This window comes from Hibiscus syriacus, unplaced genomic scaffold (assembly GCF_006381635.1).
Source record: "Hibiscus syriacus cultivar Baekdansim isolate YM2019G1 unplaced genomic scaffold, ASM638163v2 tig00116975_pilon, whole genome shotgun sequence".
Taxonomy (NCBI): Eukaryota; Viridiplantae; Streptophyta; class Magnoliopsida; order Malvales; family Malvaceae; genus Hibiscus; species Hibiscus syriacus.
Window position 1 is genome coordinate 1,476,922 of NW_024063499.1, and position 15,632 is coordinate 1,492,553.

Sequence of the window (15,632 nt, forward strand, 5' to 3'; positions counted from 1 at the left end):
GAAAAAACGGATATTCCAAGCGGAATTGATGACATTGAAGCTGCAATTTGTGATTATTTATGGAATAGTGGGTTAGAATCGGGGTAAGTGAAATATATTGCTTTGTGAGTGATATTTAAATATTTCATGACAAGATATTAATCATAATGATTCATACAGATATTCTGTAATCTCAATGGGAAATTAATTCGCTAGTGTATACAACATTGCAACGTTGAAGCCTACGGAATGGGTTGGCGGTGTGGTAAATAGAAAGTACAAAATGTTAAAACCTATTGAATATGTTCTGATTGTGTAATTAATTTTGTTAGGTTATTGATTTGCTCGCCTAGACAGTATGCTGCGATTCGAAAAAGTCACTCCGGAGGATTGGCTACCTTCCATACCACTTAGCGGTGAAGTAAATTAATAAATGTTGAAAAGTAGTGTTATAAACGGTAAATTAATAATGATTGTTGCGTAATTGCAGCAACAGGTGTTAGATGCCAACAACAAAGAAAGTGTTGAGAGTATTGCTACCTTTTGGGATCCCATATTGGATAACTATGTGAAATTCACCGACTGTGAGAAGGTAAGACACCATACCAATTGCAAATGATATTTTCGGATATAGAATGTTGAATTTTGTCAAATTGAGTGTGAAATTTGTTGCAGATCATGATCACAATAAACTACCTTAATTCACATTGGTATCTGTTGGTGTTGGATATGGTAGATCGTGTTGCAACAATATATGATAGTCTGTTTACATCTGAAGCATCTAAACAGAGAGTGAAGGATGCTAAGAGATTGGTATGTATGTACGTATGAAAGGACATTATGTAAATTATAATGCATAATTTGTTTGGATCATAAGTTCTTATTTTTTAATACAAATTAAAATATTAGATATTTATAATAAAAAACGCATTTGGGTAGAATTCTATGGATCTCTAGGAAAGTTCCCCTTGAAAATTTTCAAATTTGTGGAGCATAAGAAGAATAAGTAATTGAATGAGTACGAGATGTTATCATAAATAGAAAGCTTAATTTATGCAGGTTTCATAATTGACATGTGTGGTTTTCAAATTTTGTAACAGATGTGATTGCGGCATGTATGTGATGACATGGATGTGTTAACTTCCTAAAAAGGCTACTTTTAAAGCCTTTTTCACTTAAGTTATTGTTTGTTTAAAAGCTCATTCTAGTCATTTTAGGATCATGTAGTTGCATATAGTTGCATATAGTTGCATTTTTGGGGGTTGTGCTATTTTATTTCTTAATGGTGTTGTTTGAGGGAAATGTGCAGTTTGTCTATGGTGTGCAGGGAATAACAAGAAAAAGGATTCTTTGGGAAGTAATACCACGCCATCACATGTTGCTAAAGCAGATTGAAATGCCTTGGCATTTATGGCTTAGAAAAACACAAAAAGATATTTTTGCATAAGGACATCTAGCACTGGACAGCTGTCTCTGCACGTGAAGGACTGCTGTAACCACCTGCCAGAGCTGCCAAAGGATAACTGCCACTTGGAGGATAAGGTTCATGCACAACATGTGATTCTAGGGGTATGAAGGGTATTTTGCACCCAACAGACTAATCATTACCCCTAGATATTTTTTAATATATATGACACCTCATGGGAGAGAGAGACATACGGACGGAGAGCACATGCATAGAGAAGAAAAATCAAATTTTTTATTTTCCTTTCTTCTTCCTTGGGATATTCCTCCATTGATAAAGCTCCAAGGAGTGGCAAGCTAGGCGCCGAAAGGAGCTAGCGAGCTAGGTGGTTCGTGGTGGCCGAGAGGAGACCTCCGGTGGCGCGTCGAAGGCTTCTTCTCACTTCCCTTTTTGCTGCTATTTTTATATTATTTTGTGGGTTGTTGGAACGAATATTTTCATGACTTTGTGTTTGGATATTTCGAACCCCACCATGAACTAACTTATTTGGTGGTGGTTGGTTGAATGGTTGTTTGAACTTTATTTTCAATAGTATATTTAAGTTTATTTTGGTTCTTTATTTGCATTCCTTATGAATGCTTCACCATCTAGGCTTGTAAGAGGCATGGAAATGTCCATCTCTTAGATGAAGGTTAGGTATTCGGAAGAATCCTAAGCTAAAAATACTTGTAAGTATTCGGAAGAAACACAAGATAAGATCCTCATAAGCAATGAGTTATGGTATTTTCAAGGGGCTTTGAACTGACCTAGGAATATTATAACTTAATCCCTTAGATCTCGGAAGAGACTAGGATAGGATTTCAACGACTAAAAAGGGTGTCTTTATCAATAGGGTAGGCTGTCCAACATCGTTGAGTGAGAGCAGATGCCTTGGCATCTTATTCTGTTAGGTTCTTTTGAACACCTTAGGAAAGCCCTGTCGAGTAAGTAAAGACAAGTTAGCTTAAATATACTTGAGAAATAAGTTTAGCAACCTTAGACCAATCCTTACCATTCAGTTCATTAGAAGCTTGTCACGTGAGGATTATTTTCTTCTTATTTTATTTATCTTTTTATTTACTGTTTTTACCATTTCTCATTGCCTCAACATTTCACCATACTCAACATTAAACATCCATCATTGCCACTGCATTTCCATTTGCTACACCATCACACCATCAATCCGCATCCACCAGCATACACATATCCATTGCCGTGACATTTGTATATATCAAGACTAACTATACTTAGATAGAATATTGCATTGCTTTGGTTAGACTTTTGTGATTTCATCCAATCCCTGTGGAGACGATACTCACTCATCATTATATTACTTGAGCGATTGTGTATACTTGCACATTATTTGCGTATATTTTATAGTAATCACAACACGCGAACAAGTTTTTGGCGCCGTTGCCGGTGATTGGCAGCCTGAAGTTATTTAGTTTTGCCAGAGCATTTTATTTTGTTTTGCATTTTTATTTTTGTATAGTTTACTTGATATTTTTGTTTTATTTTTCAGGTTTATTTAGTGTATGCCTAGAAGAAATTCTGAAGAGCCTTTAGAACCGATAGAACCTGAGATTGAAAGACTCTTTAGAAGAAGAAGACGTGCTCAAGGAAATATGTATCAGATTGGAAACCAAGGCATTGGTCAAGATGACAGAAATCAGAATGCCGCGGTATTAAACAATGCTGAACCTGCTATCAGGCCTCGTGTTATTCGAGATCATTTAAATCCAATCCTGGATGATCTGAATCCTGGGATTGTGGCACCCGAAATTCAAGCTGCACATTTCGAGCTGAAACCAGTCATGTTCAACATGTTGAATTCCATTGGGCAGTTTGGGGGTATGCCAACTGAAGATGCCAGGCAGCACATTCGCAATTTTCTGGAAGTTTGTGATTCTTTCCGCCAAGAAGGAGTGCATGAGGATTTTCTAAAATTAAAGCTTTTTCCGTATTCATTGCGTGACCGAGCAAGGGCTTGGTTGAGTGGTGTACCAGCCGGTTCGATGGAATCATGGGCCGATCTTTACAAGAGTTTTTTATTGAGGTACAACCCACCGAATATGAATACGCAGCTAAGGAATGAAATATCATCTTTTCGCCAGGGCGACGACGAATCCATGTATGAGTGTTGGGATCGTTACAAGAGTTTGCTTCAAAAGTGTTCAAATCATGGTTTTCATGATTGGACTCAAGTAGTCATGTTCTATAATGGAGTCAATGCACCCACGAGGATGTTACTGGATGCCTCGGCAAATGGGACATTGCTGGATAAATCACCTACGGAGGCGTTTGCTATCTTGGACAAAATTGATAACAATGATTATCAATTTCCTTCCTCAAGACTTGGGAGTGGGAGGAGAGCACCTGGAGCATTCGAGTTAGAAGCCAAAGATTCAGTGTCCGCTCAACTCTTCGCTATTACTAATATGTTGAAGAACTTACAATGTTCCACTGATGTGAAGAAAGTAAAAACAACTAATCTGGCATGTCTGTTATGCCAAGGCAATCATCTCGAGAGCGAATGCCCAACCAACCATGAGTCCATCAACTTTGTTGGTAATTACAATCGAGGCAGCAACAATCCTTACTCAAACACTTATAATGCTGGATGGCGTCAGAATCCTAATTTTTCATGGGGAAATCAAGGAGCCCACAATGCTAATCAACCTACTAGGCAGCAGAATCACAATGAGCCTCAAGGTTACCAAAATGATATGCCATGGCATAATGCTAACAAAGGAGCTTCATCTTCAGCAAGCATAAGTTCCTTAGAAGCTACAATTCAAGAATTCATATCTACTACGAAGACAATGCTGCAAGACCATTCTACTTCAATTAAAAATCAAGGAGCTTTACTTCATAGTCAAGGCGCCTTACTTCAAAGCCACAGCTCGTCTCTGAGAGCGTCAGCAAGGACGTTTTCCAAGTGATACTGAAGTCACTAAAGGGCCTGGAAAAGAACATTGCAATGTGTTAACTCTTAGGAGTCCAACACAATTCAATCGGCAAGTCAAGGATAGTGGGCCACAACAAGATGATTCTAATCCCACTACTGAAGCTGAATTAAAAAATGATAGAGTTTCTGAGAAGGACAAGGAGGAGGATTCTGCCAAGGTACCAGATTCTGATGCCAAGGCAAAAGAAAATTCTATTCCTACAGCTAAGGAAGCTAGACCTCCCCCACCCTTCCCACAAAGATTGAAGAAGCACAATGATGAAGTTCAGTTCAAGAAGTTCATAGACATTCTTGATCAGCTCCATATCAATATACCTCTCTTGGAAGCTGTTGAACAGATGCCAATGTATGCCAAATTTCTGAAGGACATCTGTACCAAGAAGAGGAAAGTAGAGACTGTTGCCACAACAACATAATTTTGTTCTTCATTGAGTAAGTTGCCGCCAAAGAGAAATGATCCGGGCAGCTTCATTATTCCTTGTTCAATTGGAGCTAATTTCGTTGGAAAGGCTTTATGTGATCTTGGTTCAAATGTCAACTTAATGCCGAAATCGATATTCTTGAAGCTTGGCATAGGAGATGCAAGACCTACCTCAGTTATTTTACAACTTGCCGATAAATCCCATGTTAAACCTGAAGGGAGAGTCGAGGATGTCATAGTAAGGGTGGACAAGTTTGTGTTTCCAGTCGAATTCTTAATTCTGGATTGTGAAGTTGATTCCAAGGCACCAATCATTCTGGGAAGACCTTTCCTAGCCACTGGACGTATCTTGATAGACTGTGAAAAAGGTGAACTCACCATGAGAGTGGCTGATCAGTGTGTGACTGTCAATGTTTTTAGAACGCTCAAATATGTTGATGACACTGAAGAATGCCAAGGCATTTCTGAATTGAACTCAGTGATTGAAGAAGAGACTGAACATCTTTGCCAGAACAACTTCATTCAGCTAGCAGAAAATGAATATTGGGTGGATGATGAAAGCTTAGTGGAGTCCGACGACTTTCAATTTTGGAGGAGCAATCTAGCTTAGTACAAGTTAGATCAGGTATGAATTTTGAACCTCTGAATTTTGATGAATTCATTTCTCCTAAGCCTTCATTATTGCATGCACCCAATCTAGAGCTTAAGACTTTGCCAGAGCATCTTAAATATGTTTACTTAGGTAGCGATGAGACTTTACCGGTGATTATTTCCGCTAACCTTACTGCTAACCAGAGCAAAGTTTGTTAAGTGTTTTGATGCAGCATAAGAAAGCAATTGGTTGGACTATGGCCGATTTGAAAGGCATTAGTCCCACGATATGCATACACAAGATTCTGCTAGAAGATTGCCACGGCAATTCAATTGAACCACAAAGAAGACTCAACCCTGTTATGAAGCAAGTGGTGATGAAAGAAATTCTGAAATAGCTTGATGCTGGAGTGATCTACCCTATCTCCAATAGCTCATAGGTGAGCCCTGTCCAATGTGTTCCGAAGAAAGGAGGCACGACGGTGGTTACGAATGAGGATAATGAGCTATTACCCACTCGCACTGTGACCGGATGGAGGATATGTATGGACTATAGAAAACTCAACAAAGCTACGTAGAAGGACCACTTTCCTCTACCTTTCATCGACCAAATGTTGGATCGATTGGCCGGTAAAGCATTCTATTGCTTTTTGGATGGGTACTCGGGGTACAATCAAATTGCCATCGCACCAGAGGACCAGGAGAAGACTACATTTACTTGTCCCTATGGCACTTTTGCCTTTAGGAGGATGCCTTTTGGACTCTGTAATGCCCCGGTAACGTTTCAGCGCTGTATGCAAGCTATATTTTCATATATGGTTGAGGATTTTCTGGAGATCTTCATGGACGATTTTTCTGTTTGTGGGGATGATTTTGAACGATGCCTCGGCAATTTAGCAAAAGTTCTCAAGAGATGCAAGGAGGCTGAGTTGGTCTTAAACTGGGAAAAATGTCACTTCATGGTGACTGAAGGCATTGTATTAGGCCACAAAATTTCACACAAGGGTATTGAGGTGGACAAGGCAAAAATTGAAGTGATTGAAAAGTTGCCACCACCAACTTTGGTCAAGGGAATAAGAAGTTTTCTTGGACATGTTGGATTCTATAGAAGGTTTATCAAAGACTTCTCCAAGATTTCTAAACCCTTGTGCACATTGCTTCAACAAAACCAACCCTTTGTGTTTGACGAATTATGCCTCTATGCATTTACTGAGCTAAAGCGACAACTGATCTCGGCACCCATTGTAGTCCCTCCCGACTGGACATCACCATTTGAGCTGATGTGTGATGCAAGCGATTATGCCGTAGGAGCTGTTTTGGGGCAACGCCGAGGTAAAATCTTTCATGTTATTTATTACTCTAGCCGCACTTTAAATGAAGCACAATTGAACTACACCACCACTGAGAAAGAATTACTTGCCGTAGTATTTGCTTTTGATAAATTTAGACCTTACCTAATAGGCACTAAAGTTATTGTTCACACTGATCATTCGGCTATAAAATACTTAGTGAACAAAAAGGATGCCAAGCCTAGACTTATTAGGTGGATCTTACTTTTGCAAGAATTTGACTTAGAGGTGGTAGATAGAAAAGGAACTGAAAATCAAGTTGCTGATCACTTATCTAGGCTAGAGAACAATTCTGAATGCCATGACACTGTAGATATCAAAGAGGAATTTCCTGATGAGAAAATTTTATATGCCGCGACAATCCCGTGGTACGCTGACCTTGTTAATTTTCTTGTTAGTGGAATTGTGCCTTTTAATTTGAATAGTCAGGCTAAAAAGAAGTTCAAGCATGATGCAAGGCACTATTTTTGGGATGAGCCATATCTGTTCAAACATTGTGTCGATCAGCTCATTAGACGATGTGTACCTGAAGAGGAGCAAAGTGATATTTTGTACCATTGTCATTCGGCCCCAAGTGGAGGCCATTTTGGTGGAGCAAGGACTGCTGCTAAGGTCCTGCAATCAGGCTTTTACTGAACAACTTTGTTTAGAGATGCCCAAGCATTTTACAAAGGATGTGATCGATGCCAACGGACTGGAAACATCTCCAGACGACATGAGATGCCGCTGCAAAATATTTTGGAGATAGAGCTGTTTGATGTGTGGGGCATTGATTTCATGGGACCATTCCCATCTTCTGAAGGAAAATTATATATATTGCTTGCTGTGGATTATGTGTCAAAGTGGGTGGAAGCAATATCAACTTCAAAGAATGACTCCAAGACCGTACTCAAGTTTTTGCACAAGTATATTTTCACTCGGTTTGGAGTACCTTGTGCTATCATCAGTGATGAAGGAACCCATTTTTGATAACAAGTTTATTGCCAAGGCATTGCTGAGATATGGAGTTCGACACAAGATTTCCACGGCATATCATCCGCAGACAAATGGCCAAGCTGAGATATCTAATCGAGAGATCAAGCAGATTTTAGAGAAAGTGGTGAACCCAAAGCGAAAGGATTGGTCGCCAAAGTTGGATGAAGCACTTTGGGCGTACAGAACAGCATTCAAAACTCCTTTGGGGATGTCACCCTTCAAGTTAGTGTATGGTAAAGCTTGTCATCTCCCGGTTGAGCTTGAACATAAAGCTTATTGGGCTATCAAGCGATTGAATTTCGATGCTCAACTAGCTGGGGAGCAGAGATTATTAGAACTTAATGAAATGGAAGAGTTTAGAGCACAAGCATATGAGAATGCTTGGATATACAAGGAGAAAACAAAGAAGTGGCATGACCAAAAACTGATGCCACGACATTTTCATGTGGGGCAACAAGTCTTGCTTTACAACTCCAGACTTAAACTCTTTCCTGGGAAGCTAAAATCTTGATGGTCAGGGCCATTTGAGGTGCATTATGTCTATCCCCATGGAGCTGTTGACATCAAGAGAATAGACAATGGGAAGATCTTCAAGGTCAATGGCCAGCGTCTGAAAGCCTACAATGGAATTCCACCACCGCACAACAAGGACGTGTTACGGCTGCACGATACTGAAGCGTGCTCAGAGGAGAACCAAAATTCGATGCCTCGGCATTGAATTTGTGTCTGTGCATAAATAAAATTTAACATTCAAGTTTTTTTTCTCTTTAGTTTTATTTTATTTTATTTTGTAATTAATTTTTGATCTGATTTGTAAGGACCACATTGCTGCAAACCGTACAAGGAGCGGTTACCAAAGGGAGGAAATGACAAAGCATTAATTGGAGAAATATTCTTTTGATTTGTTTTTTTTATTTAATTTAATTTCTGACATTTACTTTTCTCTTTCCACAGTTTTTATCCCATCATCATCATTGCTTTTTGGCAGTTTTTCCTTCCCCATACATGCACAACCCCCACCCACTAACTTCTCTCTTAACCGTCCTATCACCCCTTTTTCCCTCCCAAATTTTTAACTTTTTCTTTTCTTTTTCTTTATTCATTTTTTCTCTTTCATTTTAACTTTTACCTTTTCTCTTTCTTTCATTCATCTTCTTTCTTTGTTATCTCTCCATAGCCGAAATACATCCAAGTTTTTAAAGCTTTCAAAAGCTTCTTCTTTTTTCATTTTTCTTACATCAAAAACACTGAAAATGGTGCGCTCAAGATCGGTTCCAACCGACACGACCGCTTGGCAACAGTTTGAGAACGATGAGGCCAAAGCTCGGTTCCAAAACATCAAGAACCGAAAACTCTTTTTTAAGTTAGGATTTATTTTTACCGAGGAAACCGATGGTGGTTTTGGACCCAAACTTATGGACATCGTGACGCCACTCAAGTGGCAGAAGTTTGCCCGTCATCCTGGTTCGGTGAACGCCTCATTAGTTAAGGAGTTCTATGCGAATATTTCCAAGCCCAATCAACACTCCATCTTCGTTCGAGGTAAGCAAATCCATTTTACATCCACTGCTATTAATCGTTATTTTCATTTGCGGGATGTTGTGGATAACCATGCCAAGTTCGAAGAGGAAGCCAATAGCAACACATACGATAGGGTCTTGGAGGACCTTTGTTTCGAAAACACTGAGTGGAATGGTCGCCAGACGAGCCGATACTCGGTCAACCGAGAACGTCTTCAGCCGCGTGCCAAATTATGGAATCACTTCCTCAAGCATAAACTCATGCCCACCTCCCACAACACTACGGTATCACTTTCACGCTTATTGCTTTTACATTCTATAATGGTATCCCGTCCGATCGATGTGGGTCGTATCATTGTTCAGTAAGTTCACGACTATTTGGGTAAAAAGGCAAGTGCTTTGGTGTTTCCTAATTTAATTACCGCTTTATGTCGTAAGAAAAAGGTTGAGAAAAATGCTTTTGATGAAATTTCACCTGGATTATAGGGCATCACTAGGGCTAGACTTCCACTGTTGTTGGGAATTGAAAATCCCAAGTCTAACGACCCTGTTCATGAGCAATCTACGGGTTCTACAGAATCGAATGTCGAGGCAAGGTTACTTGCTCTCGAGGAAGCTGTGACGCAGACTCAAGCTCAAATGCATGCTTTACACGGTGACATCCGTAACTTCTTTGGATATGTGAAGCATAGAGATGCTTTGGTGGAATCATTCTTTCAAGAAATTATTCCCCACGGTCAACGGAATTTCCCTGGTTTCCCAGACAAAATTCTGCCGGCATTCAATGCCGAGGCATCTCCAGAGCCTGAGCACGATGCACCTGATCCTCCTGCTGATGACCCTACTCTTGATACACACCGTTCCGAAACTCCTGAATATACATCCACTGTCCCTGTCGAAGAAACACCCAGCCCCGTCCCAGCACCCAATCCTTCTCATGCACAACGTAGTGGTCGCTGCACCAAGACCACGGCTGGACGCATTGCGCACTATTACTTCACTTCTTCCGAGTCCAGCCCAGCACCTATCCGAAAGTGCACCCGACGAGGAGCTGCTAGCACCTCCAAAGCACCACCACCACATAAATATTGAGGTACATCTCTTGCATCCATTTTCATTTAGTTGCATTTCATTGCATAACATATATTTTATAGTTAGTTTAGTTCTCTTTAAAGCATTGAGGACAATGCTTCCCTTAAGTTTGGGGGAGGTATTGTTCTTGGTAGGTCATATGCATAATAGCATTAGCATAGTATTATGCCATGGCATCAGTAAATGGTAGGACAGTTAGATGAAATGTTTTGAGGATACCCGATGATGATAATTTTGTTAGGCTAGAATCTGAATGTAAATGACTGTTGAGAATGATAGAACTCACTCTAGGGCTTGATGCTTTGTGAAAAATATTTACACGATTTGTATGTTTTCTATACTTAGAAAATTTAGGAAATTTTTATGAAGAAACTTTAGTTAGTCTTGGCATTGAAATATAGTATGGTGTTTAAAAGAAAAATAAAAAACAAACTCCCTTATAAATGAAACTGTGAATAAATGCTTAAGCATAGCTGTAGAGGGACACTCCTCTTTGCCGTGGCATTTCCTGGAACTTTCTTTAATAAATGGAAACCTTGTGCATATGAGTGAATGAAAGAAGTCACGGGATGACTCTACTTAACTAGCTCGGGGATGGAAGGTATGCTCCCTTTCATCTAGAGTGTGGGAGAGTAGGTGTGATGAGCTGACTCCCTTCGTAACAGCATAAAAAAAATCACAGAAAAGAGAGTAAAAATGTGCTTAATGATAAGTAAATGCCTTGACAAAAACTAGGGGACTTGATTAGAAATTGTCTAAATTCGCTAAGTATAGACTGGATACAATCACACACACACACACTACCACAAAGGATTTTGACCTAGGGAAAAGTATTTGAATTCTTGATAAGTCTAGCATGTTGAAGCCTATTGTTCTGAGGGTTGAAATTCAATTTTGTCCTACTATCTTACTATCGAACTTTGCCATGACATTATGCTTATGTAATTGCTATCCATTGCTTGAGGACAAGCAATAGCTTAAGTTTGGGGGGTGTTAACTTCTTAAAAAGGCTACTTTTAAAGCCTTTTTCACTTAAGTTATTGTTTGTTTAAAAGCTCATTCTAGTCATTTTAGGATCATGTAGTTGCATATAGTTGCATTTGTGGGGGTTGTGCTATTTTATTTCTTAGTGGTGCTGTTTGAGGGAAAGGTGCGTTTGTCTATGGTGTGCAGGGAATAGCAAGAAAATGATTCTTTGGGAAGTAATGCCGCGGCATCACACGTTGCTAAAGCAGATTGAAATGCCTTGGCATTTTTGGCGTAGAAAAAGACAAAAAGATATTTCTGCATAAGGACAGCTGGCACTGGACAACTGTCTCTGCACGTGAAGGACTGTTGTAACCGTCTGCCAGAGCTGCCAAAGGATAACCGCCACTTGGAGGATAAGGTTCATGCACAACATGTGATTCTAGGGGTATGAGGGGTATTTTGCACCCAACAAACTCAGCATTACCCCCTAGATATTTTTTATTATATATGACACCTCATGGGAGAGAGAGACAAACGGACGGAGAGCACACGCATAGAGCAGAAAAATCACATTTTTTATTTTCCTTTCTTCTTCCTTGGGATATTCCTCTATTGATAAAGCTCCAAGGAGTGGCAAGCTAGGCGCCGAAAGGAGCTAGCGAGCTAGGTGGTTCGTGGTGGCCAAGAGGAGACCTCCGGTGGCGCGTCGAAGGCTTTTTCTCACTTCCCTTTTTGCTACTATTTTTATATTATTTTGTGGGTTGTTGGAACGAATATTTTCATGACTTTGTGTTTGGATATTTCGAACCCCACCATGAACTAACTTATTTGGTGGTGGTTGGTTTAATGGTTGTTTGAACTTTATTTTCAATAGTATATTTAAGTTTATTTTGGTTCTTTATTTACTTTGCTTATGAATACTTCCCCATCTAGGCTTGTAAGAGGCATGGAAATATCCATCTCTTAGATGAATGTTAGGTATTCAGAAGAATCCTAAGCTAAAAGTACTTGTAAGTATTCGGAAGAAACGCAAGATAAGATCCTCATAAGCAATGGGTTATGGTATTTTCAAGGGGCTTTGAACCGGCCTAGGAATATTATAACTTAACCCCTTAGATCTCGGAAGAGACTAGGATAGGATTTCAACGACTAAAAAGGGTGTCTTTATCAATAGGGTAGGCTGTCCAACATCGTTGAGTGAGAGCAGATGCCTTGGCATCCTATTCTGTTAGGTTCTTTTGAACACCTTAGGAAAGCCTTGTCGAGTAAGTAAAGACAAGTTAGCTTAAATATACTTGAGAAATAAGTTTAGCAACCTTAGACCAATCCTTACCATTCATTTCATTGGAAGCTTGTCACGTGAGGATTATTTTCTTTTTATTTTATTTATCTTTTTATTTATTGTTTTTACCATTTCTCATTGCCTCAACATTTCACCATACTCAACATTAAACATCCATCATTGCCACTGCATTTCCATTTGGTACACCATCACACCATCAATCCGCATCCACCAGCATACACATATCCATTGCCGTGACATTTGTATATATCAAGACTAACTATACTTAGATAGAATATTGCATTGCTTTGGTTAGACTTTTGTGATTTCACCCAATCCCTGTGGAGACGATACTCACTCATCATTATATTACTTGAGCGATTGTGTATACTTGCACATTATTTGCGTATATTTTATAGTACTCACAACACGCGAACAGGATGCAATCGATTGGTTCTACAGGGGCAACTGGTGATTTTGTAAGTGGAATTAAAAATTCGTTTGTGGTTAAATTGTTAAAAGTCGTAGATTGAATGTTGTGGTTTACAATACTTAATGTTCTGACAATTTGAATATAGGTTGTCGGAGAGTGGGATCGATCGCGAATATTAAACGATCTCGTAAGTCATAATCAAAATCAACGAACACAGGAGATAACAAAAGCTGCCATGAGACACAAGAATAACAAAAGGATGCAATGATGTAAATGTAGGGTTAATTTTGTATAAGATTTATAATTTTGTATATGATTTATAATTTTGTATGTAAATGTAATTATGTATGAGAATGTAATTATGTATGAGATGAGAAAAGTTGGCAGTAGGTTGTTGTACATGTTTCTTATACACATTAAGAGTCATTTTGATACTTACCATATATAGAGATTGTTGTCTGCATTATTCCAAATGTCATCATAATTGTCATCATATGCAGGACTGAATGGTCATTCCATATTGAGGGTTTGTACAGTAACTACAAAATTCAATAACATTAAAGTAAAAGGTAAATTTATAATGTAGTTGGTAAAAATAGACTTTTTACTAAAAAATTAATAAACACAAAGATTTGTTTCCAACATTTTGTCCAGTATGGTTCCCAAACGTAAAGTTTCCAAAAAATAAGTAAGCATATGTGTCGATCCATATATAAAAAGTATCGATCCCAGAAACATCGAAACCCATAAGTATAATGTAATAGGTAAATTTTCAATCTAACCGGTATAAATATATCGGTTTTATGAGAAAATAGGTCTACAACATGTATCGACACTTTTTAATTTTGTGTCGATACTTTTTGTCCAGAATGAATGCACAAAAAGGGTGCAACCATAAAGTGTCGATCCATTTATAAAAAGTATCGATCTCAGAAACATCGAAACCCATAAGTATAATGTAATAGGTAATTTTTTAATGTAACCGGTATAAATATACCATTTTTATGAGAGAATAGGTCTACAATATGTATCGACACTTTTTAATTTTGTGTCGATACTTTTGGTTCAGAATGAATGCCAAAAAGGGTGCACCCATAAAGTGTCGATCCATTTATAAAAAGTATCGATCCCAGAAACATCGAAACCTATAAGTATAATGTAATAGGTAAATTTTCAATGTAACCGGTATAAATATACCTATCTTATTAGAGAATAGGTCTACAACATGTATCGATACTTTTTAATTTTGTGTCGAATAATTTTGGTCCAGAATGAATGCAAAAAAGGGTGCACCCATAAAGTGTCAATACATTTATAAAAAGTATCGATCCCAGCAACATCAAAACCCATAAGTATAATGTAATAGGTAAATTTTCAATGTAACCGGTATAAATATACCGGTTTTATGAGAGAATAGGTCTACAACATGTATCGACACTTTTTAAATTTTGTGTTGATACTTTTTGTCCAAGATGAATGCACAAAAAGGGTGCACCCATGAAGTGTCGATACATTTTTAAAAAGTATCGATATAAAAAACATCGAAATTCATAATTATAATGTAATAGGTAATTTTGTAATATAACCAGTATAACTATACCGGTTTTATGAGAAAATATGTCATCATAAAGTATCGACAATTGTTAAATTTGTGTCGATATTATTTTAATTATCCCGTGTTTTTCCCCATTCATTATTTATAGATTATAATCGATACAAACTCCAAATCAACAAACCCTAAACCTAAAGGCAAAAGAGCTCTTTCTCTCCGTCGAATACTAGCGTTATCATAACAGTGACGATCAGATATTCAGGTAAATTTATTGATATTTTATGGGTTTGAATGATTTTTATATTGGAGTTTTTTTCCTAAATGTGTTTGTATTCCAATGTAATAGCATCCACACCTAAAATGGCTCCAAAACGTCAGCGTCAGAAGTACGGTCTTTCTCAAAGCTCTTCTCAACCCAGGTCTTCTCAACCACAACCTCATTCTCAAACAAACGTTTCTTCTGAGGAAATCAGGTCCTTCGAAACTCTGAACTTTAGATCCGATATGGAGAAACAAAGATGGCATACGAGTTTTAAAGTAAGGAAGATTCGTCCCGAACGTGTCATTGACCTGGGTTTCTTATTTGATGATAAATATGCATTTAGCTTTAAATCCACATTTACATCTTGGGTTGACTTGAATTCCTTGGTGTAGAACCAAAATATTACCCCAACCTAGTTAGAGTCTTCTACAACAATGCTTCCTTACAGCACGAGCCTAATAAGACTAATATAATAGGAATTAATACCCATGTCATGGGGAAGGATATATATATATCTCCAGAAACTATTGCGGAGGGTCTAGGTGTCAAGAATAAAGGGGATTCAAATGAAAATAATTTAGATACTACAATACAACGGGTTGCTAGAAATAGCCCAATTCACCTAGATGTAGAGTCGAGAGTGTTTCACAAAATGCTCACATGGTATATCCGGCCTAGTGGGGGGGAAACATTCAACGCTTCGAGACATCGATTATTGGTGGATATCAAAAGTATAAATCTAAATCCAAAACTGCTCCAAACATTGCTAAACTGATATTTAATACAATTGCATAT